We start from the raw sequence: 20,062 nt of genomic DNA on the forward strand, positions 1-20,062 counted from the left end.
GAGGAAGGAAATGTTTCTTATGATGTTGGGGAAGAGCAGTAAGGTGAAAGGGAAAAAGTCAACTTTACTCACGTTGGATTTGGCTCAGCTGGGTATCTTACCCTACATGCCAGTAGGGGGGAATTGGATTAGAGGGAGATTATAGAAGGGAGGCCAAATTGGGGGAGAGGGTTGTTAGAAGAACTATCAAGGAAAATTGCCAACATATTCTAGAGCCAGAGGGTAAAATAGAAATTGAAAAAAAATCCACCAATCAATTCTTGAAAGAGATTACAAAAGGAAACCCCTAGGGATTATCAGATCCATTCTCATGTCCTGCTATTGTCATTTATACTGGGTAATTATTACCTTTTTTACTATACCAACTAGAAATCAGGGTGGGTAGGGGGATGCTGTTCAGAGGGATCATAACAAGATACAATTTTAACACAGTAGGACTTATTGTCTCAGTTCAATAAATATCTCTAGAACATCAAAATAAAAGAATATATATATATATATAACCTTAGTAAGGAATTTTCTGTATTGAGAGATTTTGGGATAGCATAATCAATATCAAGAAAAACTATGTTGAACCATTACTATGGGCCAATGTGGACCATAGAAACTAGATCTAAAACCAAAGGAACTGGATTCAAATCACAGCTCAGGTGCTCACCATTTTTATGCTATTTGACAATTCATTAACAAAGTCTTTGCATGATTTCTTCATTTGTAATTTTTTTTTTGCCTTATGAAGGGCAATTGTGGTTAAGTAACTTGCATATATGGCTAGTTGTGTGTGTGTGTGTGTGTGTGTGTGTGTTGGTGTTAAGTGTCTGAGGCCAGAACTGAACTGGGGTCCTCCTTACTCCTGGGCCAGCACTTTTTACTCACTTTACACCTAGCTGCCCATTTTAATTTGTAGAATTAAGGCATTGAGCTAGATGACCCCAAGGTCCCTTCTCATACCAAGTCTCTGAAGAGGAAGACAGGATTGTTTAAAAATTCAAGGACCACCACACACGTCAAATTTTTATTCTATAGTGTGAGAATGACAGCCAGTGTAAGAGAGGAAGACATAGTGGATGCCAGAATCAGGCATGTAAACATGGCACCTGTGAAAAAATAATAAAGAAGGAAAAAATGGAATCAAATGCTGGATATCTAAAAATTCAAATCAAGGAATATTTATTATACATTCAATATGTTTACATATTATACACTGTACCTCTAGACATTTAAAGCTAGAGGGCCATAGAAGTCACCTAGTCTAATGTACAATACAAGTTTCACGCAAAAGTAATAGAGGTTTTACTATGTACATGTGCAGATCACCTAACATGGAAGAATCCACATGAGATACTCCAGGGACCTGCTTTTGGAGAAGACATTTTGCTTGCCCTATCCATGGGAATGGAAACAGCTCTTTCCACTAGCTAAAGTGATAAAACTACCAGAATAGGAGAGACTCTCTGTCTTTGTCTATTTCTGTCCCTGTTTCTCTGTCATGGTATCACCATCTCTGTTTCTCTGTCTCTTTCTCTGTTTCTCTCTCTGTTTCTCAATTCCAAATAATGGGGAAGTGTGGGGGTCTTTGATTGCTCCATTAGTAATAAATAACCCTACCGTGTTTCCCCAATAATAAGACACTGTCTTATTATGTTTTTTGGACAGAAAAACACCAGAGGGCTTATTTCAAGGGGAGGGCTTATTTTAATGAACATTGACAGCAATTTTAATAAACAGGTAAATGTGAACAAATAAATGTACCTTTATTCAATAAGCAAATCACTGGGGAAGAACAGGATGACGCACTCACTGCTGCAGCTCTGATTGGATGCAGCTCGGAGAGCAGCGTGCGTTTCATGGGGTGGGGGTGGTGCATACAGAGGGTACCGTAATGTAGCATGTAGCGCAGGGGATCACCTTCACTACAGTAGCAATCTCAATAGGGCCTATTTTCGGGGGAGGGCTTATTTTAGAGGAATCTTACACAGTAAGGGGAGGACTTATTTTCGGGATAGGTCTTATTATCAGGGAAACACGGTAGTAGGATCCACTCATACTCCAAAATATCTAGTTTTACAACTCTCTAATGAACTTATCATGTGTTTTTGCATTTTATCCCTTTGCTAGACTGTAAGATTCCTGAGAGCAGGAACTATTTTATATCAAACTTTGTAACTCTCAGAATTTCTTCACAAAGATGTGATTTAGTAAATATTTGTGGAAAGAAAAAAAATAATTGATGCCCAATTAATAAATGGTCAAAAGATACAAACAGGCAGTTTTCACAGGAAGAAATTAAAGCTATCTATAGGCATATGAAAAAATGCTCTAAATCCTTTTTCATTAGAGAAATGCAAACTAAAAGAATTCTGAGGTACCACATCATACCTATAAGTTTGGCTAACATGACAAAACAGGAAAATAATAAGTGTTAGAGAATATGTGGGAAAATTTGAACATTAATATATTGTTGGTGGATTTGTGAACTGATCAAACCATTCTGGAGAGCAATTTGGAACTCTGACCAAAGAGCCATAAAACCATGCATACCTTTTGACCCAGCAAAATCCAAATGTGTAGAAACATTTACAGCTGCTTGCTTCATGGTGGCTAAGAATTGGAATTTGAGGGGATGGCAATCAATTGGGGAATGGTTAAAGAAGTTGTGGCATATGAATATAATGTAATACCATTTTTCTATAAAAATGATGAGAAGATAGAGTTCAGGAAACCTAGAAAGAATTATATGAAATGATGCTCAGTGAAATGAACAGAAACAGGAGAACTTTGTACATAGTAACAGCCACATTGTGTAATGACTGATTTTGATAGACTTAACTTTTTTTTTCAACAATATATATATATGTATAAACAAAAAATAAAATTGAGTAAATGGAAAAGGAGGTACAAAGCTCACTGAGAGAAATTATTCTTTAAATAATATAATTGCACAAGTGGAAGATAATGACTTCACGTGATATTATGAAAAAATAAAACAAGATCAAAAGAGAAAAAAGTCAAAAGAAAATGTAAAATATCTCATTGGGAAAAACACTTATTTGGAAAACAGATAGAGGAGAGATCGTTTAAGAATTTTTGGCCTATCTGAAAGTCAAGAAAAAAATTGTTTGGACATCACTTTTCCCAGAAATTATCAAGTAAAACTCCCCTTATCTTCTATAACCAGAAAGTGAAATAAAAATTGAAAGAATTCACCAATCACCTCCTGAAAGAGATCCAAAATAAAAGTTCCCAGTGATATTTTATCCAAATTCCTTGTCAAGGAGGAAAATACTGCAAGGATCCACAAAGAAACAAGACAAATATTGTGGAACCATATTTAGGAAAACACAAGATTAACAGCTTTTACATTAAAGGACTGGAGGAATTGAAATGTGATATTCTAGAAAGCAAAGGAGCTAGAATTATAACCAAAACACCCATCCAGCAAAAACAAGTATGATTCTTTGGGGAAAATGGGTATATTCTATGTAATAGTGAACTTTCAAGCCTTCTTGTAAAAAAAAAATTAATCAGAACTGAATAGAATAATTGGCTTTTAAAAACAAGACTGAAGAGAAGCATAGAAAGGTAAACAATAAAGAGGAATCATAAGGGATTCAATAAGGTCATACTGTTTACCTTCTTACATGTGAAAATGACATTTGTAACTCAAAAGAACTATCTTTTTATTAAGGCAGTTAGAAGTTTACAAAAACAGAGGACATAGTGGTGAACTGAAGATGATAGGAGGATTTTCTAAAAAATAAAATTAAGGGCTGAGAAAGAGGAATATTCTGAGAGAAGGGAAAGGAGAGAGGTAAAATGAGATCATAATCTTACATAAAAAGGAATGGAAGGACTTTTACATAGGAAGGGAAAATGGGGGTTGTGGAGGATTTACTTACTTTCATGGGAATTGGATCAAGGAGGATATAACACACACTTTCAGTTGGATATAGAAATCTATTTTACCCTACCAAAAAGTAGGAGGGAAAGGGGATAAAAATGGCAGATTAATAGAAGCAAGTGCTTACTGTAGGAAGTGATAGAAGAAAATCACTTTTAAGGAAGCCAACAGTAAAAGGAGAGAGTAGGATAAACATGGGGGACATCTAGAATAGAAGGTAATACATAACAATCATAACTTGAAAAAAAAAAACTATAGCAAGTTTCTCTGATAAAGGCCTCATTTCTCAAATATATAACTCACTGAGTTAACTGAATAGAAAGAAAAGCCATTCCCCTATTGATAAATGTTCAAAAAAAAATATGAACAGCATTTTTCAGAAGAAGAAATCAATGCTATCCATAGTCATAAAATATTTTAAACCACTATTGATTAGAGAAATGAACATTAAAACAGCTCTGAGTTACCTCCCCACACTTCTCAGATTGGCTATTATGACAGAAAAAGAAAATGACAAATGTTGGAGGAGATGTGGGAAAATTGAAAAACCAATGTTTGTTGTGAACTGATCCACCCATTATGGAGTGCATATGGGAAGTATTCTTGAAGAATTATAAAACAATGCATACCCTTTGACTCAGTGATAGCACTATTAAGTCTGTATCCCAAAGAGATTTTAAAAAAAGGAAAAGCACCCATATACACAAAAATATTTGGAGCAACTCTTTTAGTGATGGCAATGCTTTGGAAATTTAGGGAATGTCCATCAATTGGGCAATGGTTGAACAAGTTGTGGCAAATCATTGTGATGGAATGATATTTTTCAATAACAAATGATGAGCAAGATTCTCTAAGAAAAACCTGGAAAGGTTTACATGAGCTGATGTAAAGTGAAGTTGGTAGAACCAGAAGAACACTGCACATAGTAATAGTAATATTGTATAAAGATCAAATGTGAATGACAGCTATTTTCAGCAAAAAAAAGATACACAATCATTCTAAAGTGCTACTGATGAAAAATTTTACCCATCTTGGGAGGATAGATGACTAATGGACTCTGAATGTATATTGAAGTATTTATTTTTTAAATAAATACTTCATTTTAAATTTTTAATTTTTAATTTAAATTTAAATTTTTCTTTTTTCATTAATAACAGACTAGTAAGGAAATATGTTCTGCTTGACTGAACATGTATAACCTACATGAAATTATTTACCTTCTCAATGGGAAGGAGGGCTCTGAGGGATAGGATTCAGGACTCAATTTTTTTTTACTATTAAAATTATTTTAGATATAATTGGGGGAAAATAAAATATTAATTAATAGGAAAAATAGCTTCAAAATGTATAATAATAAATATATGAACATATTCCCTTATGTGCTATGATCTCCCATATCCCTTTTATACTATGCCAATCTTGGGAAAGATGAGAGAATTTGGTTCTTAACTTAGCCCAGTTTCTATGTAATAAAGTCTCAAGTTCCAAGTTTAAACTTTCTTTGGGTTTGAATCTCAGGTACCCTGCATCCCTAGGCTTCCCTACTTGACTAACTGGCTGCAGCATGCCATAAATAACTGCCATTGCTTGAATTAATAAGTTCAGTAAGGATCACTGTAAGTACCTGAAACCGAGCAAAATAAAACTATTCCAATCTGGTCAGTTTTAAAGATTTAATTTTGTTTTGTTTTCCAAACATGCATCCATTTCAAGAATGCTACACTTACCTATATGGTAGGAGACAGAACGATTACAAATGAGGCAACCTGAGCATACTCCAAAGGCCACTCAGGATCCCACCATTTTAGGTGATCTAGCTATGTCCAGAAAAGCCTGTGAATGTACTAATGTTGTTAATATTATTATATTTTATTTCAAAACAATTCTTCTCAAATGTCAATTCTCTGAGATCTCTAGGGAAGAATAAAACCATCCTTTCACATACTTCCCCAGTGCCATACAGTAAACTGTCAAAACAGTCAATTTTACCAGATGCCGTATCTTATGGACAGGTAAAATCACAATTATCCCATAACACAATTCTGACAGAGCACAGTCCTAGTTACAAATCCAAATTCCTTCTCTGGCTCTAGTTGTTACAGGAAGCCAGAATAGAAACTAATATATTCTACATCCAGGCCACTGTCTCTGAGTTAGGTTAAAAGAGAATGGGAGTAGAGTATGGAATTATTTTTTTCTTCTCATGGCTCACGGCACCAGCACTGTGGCTGAACTGTAAGCTTCACCCTTTGGATGTAGCAGGAAAGAATCTATGAAAAAGAGAGGCTATTCCAGTTTGCCCAGTTTTAAAGGTACAGCCTTTCTGACTACATAAGCAATCAAAGGAAGCTACTTTGAATCCATGTGGTTTGGGTTATAGAGTGCTTTAATAAGAGGAAATCTTTTCATGCTGTAATGTAATACCAAGCAAAGGCAACTTCCCAGGTTCAAAATACCAGCATAGGTGCTCTCTATTTTATTCAGTAACAAACCCAGAACAGAGAAGATCAAAACATGACATCATTCAAAATACAGCATTTACTAAGTGTGATTAAATCATCTCCAAGGCCTACCCCACCCCAGGACTTTCCAATCATTCAATCAATTACAAAGTCTCTGTTCCAAATACTTCTCCACCCCTAGGCTATACCTTAATTAAGTCCACCACAAAGCCCCTCTTCCCAAATGGAGATTAGTTTCCAAACATAAGTAAAATACATTCATTTGCTCAACCATAGAACACAAAAAGGTCAAAAGTTCCCCACCCCTGGATCACAATTGAATCTACCCCAGAGTTACATCAAGTTTAAACACAGCACTTAATACCCAAATGGAGGTCTTTTCTTCATCTTGACACGAGGCAAGTTCTCAGCAATCTTAGTTCCTGGGGAGACAAGGCTTAGCAAGGCCATAAGATACATTGCCAGTCCCTTCATGAATTTATCCTCTGTCTGTAGAACAGTCCTAGAACCCCTGAACACATTAGCAAAGCCCTCTCCCAGGATTTCTGTAAACATACAACAAGAAAATCCTTCTTCAGGGCTTCTGAACCAACAGAAAGGCTCCCAGACCCCTGCAACAACAGCACTGTACTTCACCAGTGGACAGTATTCATTCTGTCTGCCGGACAGTCTCCAGACCCCTGCAACAACAGTACTGTCCCTCACCAGTGGACAGTATTCACTCTCAGTACTGTCCCTCACCAGTGGACAGTATTCACTCTCTGTCTGCAGGACAGTCTCAGGCCTTCTTAACCAAATGCCAGGTTCCAGGACTTCTTCAACAGGACAGTCTTTCACCAGTGGACAAATCTGGCAAAATAACATCAAAACAGACAGACAAAGTACCAGCAAAACAGCCATGTCTCCTCAGTCCTTGGCAGCTCAGGGGGCAGGTCTCAAAAGTCCAGGGCAATTCAAAGCGGCCACCAGCAATCTCTTAGTCTCTCCCTCTCCACGAGGTGCTGCTTCCAAAAAGAACTTCCGCCTCTCTCTTGTCTCTCCAAATCTACGTCACCAGCTCCTCCCAGTCAGGACTTTCTTTTCACATCAAAAAGTCCATCCCACAGGTGGGATTAACAAGCTCTGGGTTTTAATACAATCAATTTGAAAACCAAGCCAATACAGGGGAATCTTTAATTGCCATTACTATCACACATGCCAAGATAAACCTGGTTATACATTAATGATACATATAAAGAACATATATGTGGAGCCAGTGGAAAGGCTTGTGCATACATTTTATAGATTACACATTAATGAATAAAATACAAATAAGAAATAAAATGATTTATCCTATTAGTAGTTGTTCCACATACACACTTTATAGTATTTGAGGACTCTTTCCTGGGGTGGGGGAGAAGGGGAGGTTGAATAGCATTGACATAAAAGTAAAGCCAAATAAAATCCAAGCTGCACACTCAAGTGTAAAAGACTATGTCTCTTGTAATCTCAGAGTTGTCTTAATGAGCCTCATCTGTCTGCAGGACTCCCTGTGATTAGAATAATCTATTCTGGGATAGAGGCAAGCCACAGTCTCAATCCCCATGGTTAGGAAGAGAAGCCTGCTAGGCCTCTCAAGGGGATCGAGTCTGTCTCTGGCAGTGTTGGGGCTATTCGCTCCTGCTTTTGAAAACTCTCTGTTAATGCAGCTTAATGAAATTGAGGTGGCTACACCTGTCAGATACTGTCGAATAGGATTTTATTAATACGTGTCATGACAGGCAAATCAGTCACTTTGTTCTCTAAGTCAGACCTGGAATGGTGAAGGTGATTTGCTAGCAGGGAAACTGTCAAAATTTGATTGCCTGCATCCACTCTGACTACTGCTGTGTTGTTCTTGAAAGCAACAAAAGCCATGGTGATTACCTTTCTTGGCCAGGTACAACAATCAAGCTTGAAGGAGATAGAAGCAGACATTTCCTTGATCACTTCTTTAAATTATTCAAGAAAGACAAAAGCTTAATCCCCACCCACAACCTTATTTAATAACAGCTAATATTTTATAGGTTTAAGGGTATCCAAAGCACTTTCAATTTTACTTCTTTCTTATTTGTTTCTGTCCAGATGATTTAGGTTCCTTTAGCCCTTCTCTCAGGTATTATGAAACTGCAGGTCATTCCTACCTGTCTCTTACTTTTATGCAGTTCTAAGCATTATGGAGAATATAGTGCCTCCTGAGATATAAAAGAGAGGTTGAGGTTGGGGGTCAGGAGACATGGAATATTACAATGCTTTTCTAATTAATCTGGATTTCTGTCTGCCTCCCTTGCAATCAACCCTCCACAAGGTTGCCAAACTGATATTCCTTAAAGCACAGACCTGATTATGCCACGCATCTGCTCGAGAAGCCTCAGCAATTCCTTATTTCCTCTGTGATAAACTATAAGTGATAAACTATTAGTTTCTATTCTGAATGTTTATAAGTTTTCATAGCCTATTTCTAATCCTTTGTTTCCCAACTGTTCTACATTACTCCTTCTTTCACACCATAACTAAATTCACATACTAGATGCTCCCTATAACTGACATTCTGTCTTCCAGGGGATATGTTTTATGATAGAATTTCCCCTATGCTAAAAGACTTTTCTTCTTCATCTATGTCTCATATGTAGATTCCAACCCTAGCTTCTTTCAGCTTGTCATTTCACACAGGAGACTTTTCTTTAAGACTTCAATTATTAGTGCTCAGTCCCACATGTTTGTATGTATATGTATACATATATGCATACATACATATGTGTATATGTTTGTATATAGGTCCAATGTACATTTATATATAATTATATGTCTGTGTATTGTGTACATTTGGGACTGCCAATAAATGTTTATAAACAGGATCTCTCTCTGAAGTAATATGTACAACACACTTTGAAGTTTAATCTATATAATTACACTTTCTCAATCACTTTCATAAATCTAGACAAGAAACAGAACAATAAATCATGTCTTAACTTATAGCATTTGCTGATATCTGAGGTATAAATTCTCACAATGAAAATTTAACAATTAGAAGTTGGTTAGAGCTGGCTCTAGAACACTCCTAAGAAAACTTCTATATTACCTTTAATAATACATATAATATTTAATGTTGAAAACTTTCTTTACATGTAATTATAAATACTGTTAAGAAGGGAGAAAAAATTAAAGGCTATAAGCAAAAGCAACCACTGCAATTAACCCTCAAACAGGGAACCTCTGGTGTTGAGTGTTGAACACAATACCCAGGGAAAGGAAGAGGTTTGGTGGATTGACTGACAGGATGATTGACACATACTGGTTGCATACCTAAGCAATGTTAAAAGAATACTTATCACTTTTCTCAGTATTTTCAGCTACAAATGAAGGAACAAGAAATAGAGCAGAATATCATTCTCAGTCGACAAGGTTATATATGTATGTGTACACATAGACACATATATACACAGACACACAGAAAGACATACATATGTGCTCACTTGTGTGTATACATATAAAAACATTTTTAAAGGAAGTTGTAAAAAGTTGAAAGTTTATAAAAAGTTGTGAAAGAAAGTTAGAGGTTGAAGGAATGTTAAGACATTTAATAGAATTTTAGTACACTGAACATCATATATTATAGCTACAAGGGACCTGAAAACATTGAACAAAAACCTGTATTATCAAAACTGGAATGATGATTAAGAACCATAATCTTTGTACTAAAAATGATGTCAGGATGTTGTTAGAGTTACAAGGAATCTTTGAGAACCTCCCGGGTAACACCCTCATTTTGTCAGCTGAGGGAGTAGGGAACAGAGAAGAAGGGACCAAAACCAGGTAATGTGCCTATAATGAAACAGAAATGAGACTCTAGTTCAATTCAATACAATACAATTCAATTCAAATCATTTTAATGATTTATTGGTTTCCAACTATATGTAAGAGACTGTCCCAAGAAAGGGAGAAAAAGGACCAAAATGAAATAGTCCTTGTCATCAAAGAGCTTATACTGGGACTCTGGCGGAGAGAGGATATGTACAAAGATGTGTGTGTGTGTGTGTGTGTGTGTGTGTGTGTGTGTGTGTGTGTGTGTGTGTACACACATGCATCTATTATATGCCATAGGTTTCATAGGAGTATTCCTAGGAGAGTTCTAGAGACAATTCTAACCATATTCTGATAGCTAAATTTTCAGTGTGAGAATGTACACCTCAGATGTCAGCAAATGCTATAAATCAAGACTTTATTTATTGTTTTGCTATTTGTCTAGATTTATGACAGTGATAGAGAAAGTGTAATTATATAGATTAATCTTAAATGTGTATTGTATATCCTTTTTCAGAGATTCTGTTTATAAACATTTATTAGCACTCCCCAATACATGCACGCACATGCACAGACATACACATAGATATAATTATATGTATAAACGTACATTGGATTACATTCACAAAGATTTTTATTTTCAAATTTTTCTCCCCCCTCCATCCCCAACCACCTCTTCAAGTCAGCAAGCAATTGTAGATTATGCATGTACAGTCAAAATAAATATATTTTCATATTAACAATATGGTGAAAAAAGAATCAGAACAAAAGGAAACAACCATGAGAAAGAAAAAAAATAGCACAAGAAATGTGAAAATAGTGTGCTTCAGTCTGCCTTCAAATTCCATAGTTCTTTCTTTGGGTATAAATAGTATTTTCCATCATGAGTCTTTTGGAATTGTCTTGTATCATTGTATTGCTGAGAAGAGCTAAGCATATCATATTTGAGTATGCATAATGTTCTGTTACTGTGTGCAATATTATGCTGGTTCTGCTCCCCTCACTCAGCATCAGTACATATAAGTCTTTCCAGGTTTTCCTGAAGTCTGCCTGCTCATCATTTCTTATAGCACTATATTATTCCATTACATTCATATGCCACAACTTGTTCTGCCATTCCCTAATTGATGGACATCTCTTTAGTTTCCAATTCTTTGCTACCTAAAGAAAGTTGCTATAAATATTTTTGTACCTGTGGATCCTTTTCCCTTTTTTTTATGATTTCTTTGACTGAATCAGAGGCTTTGCATAGCTTTATAGACCTGTGTGCATAGTACCAAATTAATTGGAAGGCTCCAGAATGGTTGTATCAGTTCATAGCTTCAACAACAATGCATTAGTGTATTGATTTTCCCACATCTTCTCCAATATTTATCATTTTCCTGTTTAGTCAATCTGATGTGGTACCTCATAGTTTTAATTTGCATTTCTCTTATCAATAGTGATTTACAATTTTTTTTAATGACTACAGATAGCTTTGGTTTCTTCCTCTGAAAATTGCCTGTTCATATCCTTTGAACATTTTGTTGATAGCCCTTTAGCTTAATTTTCAAATTACAGTAGATTCTAGAGAAACAAGTCATAAGATTCATTTGTAATTTAATTCATTATTTGCAATTTGATGATAATAAATGAATACTGTAATACTTAGATATTTTTTAAAACACAGAACAATACTGAGTTGAAATTAATTCTTGTACATAAAAAAGCACTAATTGAAGAAAATTGAATTGCAGATCCTAGAAAAGAGGACAACGGGAAGACAAGCTGGCCTCTTTAAATATAAATCCCATCACAAAATCAGATTTTGGAAGGTAATCAGTTATCTAAAAATTTCAACCTCTACTGGAATTGGATGCAAGGATATGGGGAGGCTCAAATTAGAAAATGGATGTAAAGTACTGTGTAAACCTTCAAAATTTTATAAATGCCAGTATTGTTGATATTGTTAGCATCAGCATCATCATCAATGTCATCTTCATATTCACCACTACCACCACCACCACCACCACCATCATCATCATCATCATCATCATCATCATCATCATCATCATCATCATCATCATCCTGGAAACTGTCTTGTAATGCCTCAATTTCCTGGACAATCTATTGAAATCCTCACAAGTAAAAGCAATGTTTATCAAGCAAGACACAAGTGTGCTAGTAAATGTTTAACAATTTGGCTCTTGGTAGAGGGGGCAATTATGCATACACACTTTTAAGTTAAGTCTGCATTAACACTTTCTTAAGGCTAGAAAATCTACAAAACAACAAATCAAGCCCTGATTTATAGAGCTGCCCATTTCTGAGGCATAAATACTCATTGTGAAAATTTAGGAAGACGTTCTCAACATGTCAGTTATGATTAGTTCCAGTACACCACCAATGGCATGCCGTTTAAATAATGTCATCCACATGTTCATCTTATTTTTACTCAAAGCTCTTCTATAAGGGAGATCATCTTTCTTTGCAAAGCAACACTTTAGGATACTCGTTTGTTAGGAAATTTCTTTTTACATTAAGTTAAAATTATGTTCTTTGTAAGATCTTCCCATCTCTCCTTCTTACTCACTACATGACCAAATAGAACAGACATTTTCCTTCTTCTAGATGCATATTCAAAATGTTGATAGAGACTTATTCTCCTTGTTTCCAGAGGTTCAACTGAGGACAAAGTGATGAAAATTATACACAGGACAATTTAGCCCAGTCTGAAAATAAAGGTTAACTAAATATGGAGTGAATACGCACATTAAGTACTTCTTCCCATAATGGAATGTATTTAAACAGAGACTGACAAAAATGCATATACATACATATGCATGTGCATATATACACATATGTATACATGCATGGATTATGTATGTGTGCATATAATGTGTGTGTACAAATGAGCGGTGTATGTATATGTATATGAAGAAATATATATGTATGCATACATATAGCATTAAATTATCTCTATAATGACTTCTACTCCAATGAACCTATAAGAAGTAAAAATCAGTCTCTGTGCTTATTCAAATTCTACCTATTTTTAATTCCCAGTAGCTTTATGAAGTCTTCTTTGGGAAATTACTATTACTGTCAGTCGTGAAATAATTTGTAATTGGGAAGACTAGACGAAGCGATCCTTATTTTTTTCTGACAGTTCTATCTATGATTTCATTCTAGTCCTACTTGCCATCTGACTCAGAATTCCAAAACCTTGTGTTGTAATAGACTTCTAATGTAATTTAGTCCAATTCATACATGAGCACTAACCTTCTCTATCACGTATGTGATAAGTTGTTCTGTAGTTTTTTCTTGAAAACCTTGAATGTAAAAGGAAACAGCCCATTTCATTTGCTCTAACTAGAGTTATTTGTTCTTCTTCTCCTCCTCCTCCTTTTCCTCCTCTTCCTCCTCCACTTACTTCTTCATCTCCTCCTTCTTCTTCCTCCTCCTCCTGCCCCTCCTCCTCTTTCTCCTCTTCTTCTTTTTCTTCTTCTTCTCCTTCTCCTCCTCCTCCTCTTGTAGGCCTACATCTTAGTGATGAATTCTCAATTATATCTTTCCAGACATCATTCATTTTAATCTACTACCTGAATGAAAGTACAGAAATGTCTTCATTTTCACTTAAGTCAATGGAAAGATCCTCTTCTATTTCAAAAACTATCTGAAAACGTGACTATCCCCAAAAGAAAAAGCATCCCATGCTTACTACATAAAACTCCCATTACCATACTAAATAATAACATTTTATTGGGAAATTATTTTTTGAAAAAATAGTATTTTATTATCTCTATGGTCTTATATGTTTATTTTTGTCATATTTCTGTATCTCAGAAAGCTTGGAGTAGCTAAGATTAAATTATTTCTTTAAAATGGCTTACATTTATACTAGGAGTTTATAATTATATCTCTTTTGCATCATCTCATAAGTTCTTCCAATAACTCATTCACACATTCAGAGTATAAATTATTTTGCTCACTTTGCAGTTGAGGAAATGGGCTATATGGAAATATAAAACATGCTATATAACAATTAGTTGAAGAAACTGGTGATGTTTAGCCTGGAGAAAATAAGACCTGGTGAAAGGGCTGGGAAAGCATTTTAAGGACTGTCATATAGAAGGGAGATTGAAGTGCTTTTGCTAGGAAGGAAAATTTGACTAGGTATTAAAAAACTACTAGCATTGCAAATATACATTACAGGTGACTGTAAAGGATTAATAACATCACAGGTATTAGAGTTATTTAAAAGTATCTGCTTTTGATTAAGTAGTAGGCAGCCCACCAGAAAAACTCTTTAAATAGAGGACAGATGAAAATTGGGGGGGGTTATAAGAAATTTCTGTACAAATATTACTCAATTAGTTGCCCTTAGGGACACTTTCAAGTCTGACATTAAATGGCTTTATGACATGTCCAAGGGCATATTTCTAATAAAGGAAAGAATCATACATCAAACCCAAGTTTTCTTAGTAGGAACCTTGTGTCCTTAACTACCTTGACTTAACTACCTGCTATTGAAGTTAATATACATAACCAACTAAGGGTCTGTAGAAAACATTGACTTCCTTTTTTCTCCATTTATTTTATCTGAAGTTTTTGCTTTAGCCGCATTAAATCTATCCATGTGAAACCATCAAGTACCAAGGCACTAATTCCCACTAAAATAATAAATAAAAGTCTATGAATCACCATTAGCATTCTTTCCAGTGCTAAGAAACAACCATTATTTTTGTTTACAGTATTGAGTTATAAATTACATTGAAATATCATTCAGTTATAGTCATTCTCCAAGATTGTAAAGAGATGGATGGTCTCTTGGGTAGGGTTGTCATAAAAAGGAAAATCAAACCAGCTGAATAATACAATAAGTCTATGTATCAAGCTAACTCAACCAAGCAGCAGTAAGAACTGTGGCAGCCTGTAAGGAGCTTGCTGACAGATTTCATTTGTCTAAGTTCAGCTCTTACCCCAATGTCACATGTCATATTTTCCCACCATCCCTTTAGTGTTCTACAGGCACCCCCACCAGATGCTGTCAAGGGATTATGAGGAGACTGCCAGTGAAAGGGCATGAATGGTTAAGTCAAGTGTACAAGAGACGTCCATTTCTCCTTCTTCCCCTGTGTAGTACATGTCTTAAGTTTTATCTGGTTTTATCAGTAATTATTTAGAATGAAAGTAGGAATAAAATATATATTGTATGTTTTGGTATCAGGCAATTGCTTTTGCAAGATACAATTATCACATGCTCACTATGCTCCTGGTACTCTTCTAAATATTGGGCAAAATAAAAAAAAAAAATGAAAAGAAGACTCCAACTTAGCTTCATAAAGACTAGAGTTAGCAGACATAAAAGACATAAAGCAGATTACTATAATGTACACTATTATAATATGATGTTGATAAATCAAAACAAAAACAAAAAAACAGAATTCTTTTTTTCTCTTCCTTCTTACCTAATATTTGGGGCACAGAGGATAGTCCAGTTGACTAAAAAATAAAAACTGAATCAAAAAGTGGCATGAGATAAAACTGGAAAATATGGGGGCAAATGCTGATGAGTTCTATGGATTTCAGGTCAAAGAATACAATCTCTACTGGATAAACATAAGAAACCATTTCTGAGTTTTGGGCAGAGTAGTGATATTTATTCATTTATCATTGATTCAACAGTGATGATATCGCATCAAATATTCATTGGAATCCAAACTCATTACCTTCTCTCCAATAATGTTAGAATTCAAAGAGGCCTTGGAGGTAGTCTAGTCCAAACAATTCATTTTATAAAATAGAAAACTGAGTCAGGGGGAGGGGGGATGAATGAATTTGTCAATGAAAGAGTTGCTACCTCAAGGCATGTTTCCTAATTCTTAGTCATCTTTCAAATGTGCCATGTTTTATGGAAGCCTACTTTTTTCAAAAATTCCATATTCTGTTTATATACTACTTCATTGATCCTCAGAAGTCTTCTATGACCACTGTTGTATTGATAAGAAATCCATTAATTATCCCCTATAATAGCACCCTAACTTGTCTATGGATTAAATCCATTCCCAAGCAAATGCAATTTGTACTCTAAAAACAAAAAAAAAAACCCTTCCTTAAAAACACAGCTTCCATCATGACATTTTGTTCATCCAAAATTTTTAATGGCTCCCCATCAACAATAGGATAAAGGTGAAACACCTTAGAATGGTACTGGCATTTAAAGATATTCAGAATATGACCCCAACCTATATTTCCCACTCTGTTACCCTATAACAGACAAATACCCTTCTCAAAATATTTATTCCAGATAAATTTGTGCCAATATCTCTTGAAGTTACATCATCTACTCAAGTCCCTGTATGTTTGATGACATTATTAATATCACCTGGGATGTGCTGGCAACAAAATACTGCCTCCAAAAACATTAAGATCAAAGTTCACTTCTCCCACAAAGCATGTTTTACTAGCAACAATGTGCAATATTCTTTTCATACTTTCCATTCATTCAATGTCATATATCTTCTCCCTCTCCACTAAAGTCTCCCTAAAATTAAAACCTTAAATAAAAAATTAAAGGTACATAATATCTAATGCAACAAATGGATTTTCATGAGAAAAAAATTCAAGAATATATTACAAAATCTTTTGAATTCAAAGCCAAGTAGAACAAGTGATTGCAATAAAAAGAAATGTCACATATAAGGCATTTTTGTTAATATGTAAAATTTATAATATTTGTAATGGAATTTAATGAATTTAATTATTTTACTTAAATCAATTATTTCACAAATCAATATAATTCATAGGCACTCAAGTTGGGATGAACTTAAAAGATAACTGCTTCTTCCTAACATCTTAAATTATCTAATTCCCCTCTAGTCACACCATTTTCTTTCTCTCATCCAGTAACCACTTTCCATCATTCAGCAACCACTTTATCCATCATTAACTAATCCACATGTTTAGTTATCTTTGTATGTCACTCTGTCTTTCATCTCTCTATTTTTTGCATCACTTCTATTTTTCATGAATAAGATGAATTAACATTGAAAGAAATTGAAAGAAAAACCTTTATTATCTCTTCAATAATAAAAAAAAAACTGTTGAATTTCCATGTCATTTGCCTGCTTTTAGTAGATGGGAAGGCCTTGCAGAAAAATCTGAAATTTCTGTTTCAGTTAGATTCTGGTTATACCATTAAAAAGATTGTCATTCTGACCAGTATGCTAAAAATTTCATAAGGATCAAAGACAGATATGGGACAGCATTCAATTTGTAGGCCAACCTCAATCATATTGCACAAAGAATGGGGGGGGGGGGGAGGGAAGTAATCTTCCTTCATGTGCTTATATCACAATAAGGCAAATGAGATGAGAATAAGTAAAAAAAAATATCAACATTGTGCCTGTGAGTGATGCTTTTAAATAGATGGAACAAACCATTAAAATGGGCAAAGAATGAATGCCCACATAAAGACTTCCATTGTTTGATCATTCTATGAGAAAACAAATTGAAACAAACCTCAGAAATTATAGGAAATTTTCTTTTCAATTTCTTTCAATTTTTTTCAAATCTACCTTCTTTTCTACATCACAATAAAACATTTTATTGTTTATAGATAAATGTCAATCATAACAGTTACTTTATCCTTCAGCCTAGATTTAAAAAAATGAGAGATGAAATAAAGAATCTAATCTAGAGGGAATTTTTTAGAGCTTGAAATCATTGAAAATATTCACTAACTCAGAAAATCAGTAAATTATATTCAAAAATGAAATTCTGAACAAAATTGTGATGTCTCCAACTATTGTAAGAAGATATAAACAAACATAGGCTGGAAATCTGAAAAGGATTTTTAGAGTTTTCATGATTTAAGTAGATTTGTTTGTGGAAATAGAGGAGATTGTGATGCCGACTCTAGACCAAGTAGTTCATAACCACAAAAGAAAAAAAAATAGATTGGATTGCCTTTAAGCAACCCAAGCTTAGTTCCATATAGATTATGGAAGGAAATATATAAACTATGTAACGTATATGTGAAGGTACTTATAATTATGAATCTACTGAATACTTAATAAGATAAGACAATCATAAGAATTAGACATCAGAAACTTGCTATATTTCATAGTATAAGAAAAAAACCAAATCTCTATAAAAATACCTATAAATATAGACCTCAAATTAGCTTAGAAAACTCAGCCAATAAATTATATTTGCAACTAGACCATTATCACAGATTATTGCTTACAATTGCTCAGACAATATATAGTTCCCAAACAACTTAAGAACAACCTTTAGAAAAATAAATGAAACCAGGTAAAATGTTTAGAATATTCAAAATACATAGAAGAAAACACATAAAATATGGAGGGCTGACTGAAAAAAATATTTATTCAAATAGAAATGAGATAACATGCAAACTGTTACCATAAATCTATCTGCTAATGGAGTTGTATTAAAGATGCTTTCATTTAGCCTGTAGATTAGCTTGCATAATGACACTTTTAATTCAGCTACAAAAGTGATCATTTTATCTTTATTTGTAATTTCCATAGAACTAAATAGAAAAGAATAATAGTAAAATAAGAAGATAGCTGCCTGTGCCAATGCCATTTCTCTCTGATTTCCACTGAACCAGATAAGAACATGTTTCTTTTTTCCTATGAAAAAAGTAAAATTTTCAGTCTATTAAAATTTTCAAAGATCTTTATATATATTAAGTTATTTGAACACAATTCATTATATGTATAAATTCAAACACACATATATACCAAAACTATGTGTATGAGAGAGAGAGAAGAGAGAGAGAGAGAGAGAGAGAGAGAGAGAGAGAAGAGAGAGAGAGAGAGAGAGAGAGAGAGATTAAATTCACCTGAAACCTGTCATATAATCATCTTGATATATTACATGAGAATGACTAGAGAGAGCTTGAAAGATCAGGAGTTCACCTTATTTTCTATGTGCAAACAAATACCAAATGTAAAACTCTATTCGTCTATTTCCACAATTATCATGACTCTACTTGCCAATTTTAAGGAAATTATGTAGTATAGGATGATCTTAAAATCGCTTTCCTTCAATTGACTGTCATAAAGTTCTTTCCAAGGAAAGGAAGGGCTGTCTCTTGCAGAGTGATTTTCCGTTTCAGACCTTTCAGGAAGCCCCTGTTGGGATCATTCTCACTATCATGGAATGTTTTGCATGCAGAGAGGGAGAGCACATTAAATCACCTGCTCCATCCTGCTGCTCTTTCTCCTATAACTCAGATAAATCTGTTCAGTAAAGGAACTAATCATATCAGCACCATCCACATCGATTCTCTTCAAGTAGTGTTTTTTTTTTAACTTATACTTCTTTAAGGCTGCTGAAAAGTTTTGACCATAAAGCAAAATTGTCAAGATTTCTCCCTATTACAATCTTGTTGGAAAAAAGAACAATTAAGAGAAGCAACAAGAAGAAAATGATTTCTTAGCATTGGGAAAGACACATCTTATTAAGCCAAAATTATTTCAGGAGGTATAGCCAGGCAGTAATATACACTATTAAGATCTAGGGTCTTTAGAAGATTGTTCAATTTGAATCACAGGTGTATTACAGCCCATATAAATGATTTTATCTGGAGACATCAAAATGAATACACATATCTAAAACAAATAATGGTATAGCGTCAGAGTCATAACTACTGTGGAGTAGGACATAGGTCTCAGAATATTTCAGCTCTACTAAACTTTAAAATGTATATCTTGGGGCGGCCAGGTAGCACAGCGAGTGAGAGCACCGGCTCCAGTGTTGAGAAGACCTGGAGATCGAATCCCGGGATCGGACACTTAGCACCCACCCAGAAACACCTGGCCGTGTAACCTTGAGCAAGTTACTTAACCCCAATTGCTTAGGG

The 20,062-nt window shown here is 34.6% G+C and overlaps 1 long non-coding RNA gene across 1 annotated transcript; it reads right to left on the bottom strand.

Moving 5' to 3' along the window:
- Nucleotides 1-6,347: 6,347 nt before the first annotated feature.
- Nucleotides 6,348-7,558, bottom strand: LOC138159624 (uncharacterized). Its single transcript, XR_011167927.1, has 2 exons — nt 7,177-7,558; nt 6,348-6,852 (listed from the first exon to the last, which is right to left on the bottom strand). It is a non-coding gene; the product is annotated as an uncharacterized lncRNA (long non-coding RNA).
- Between the last annotated feature and the right edge of the window lie 12,504 nt (nt 7,559-20,062).

Source organism: Petaurus breviceps, unplaced genomic scaffold, assembly GCF_028583685.1.
Source record: "Petaurus breviceps papuanus isolate PSGF00001 unplaced genomic scaffold, PetGlider_PUasm1.0 176, whole genome shotgun sequence".
NCBI lineage: Eukaryota > Metazoa > Chordata > Mammalia > Diprotodontia > Petauridae > Petaurus > Petaurus breviceps.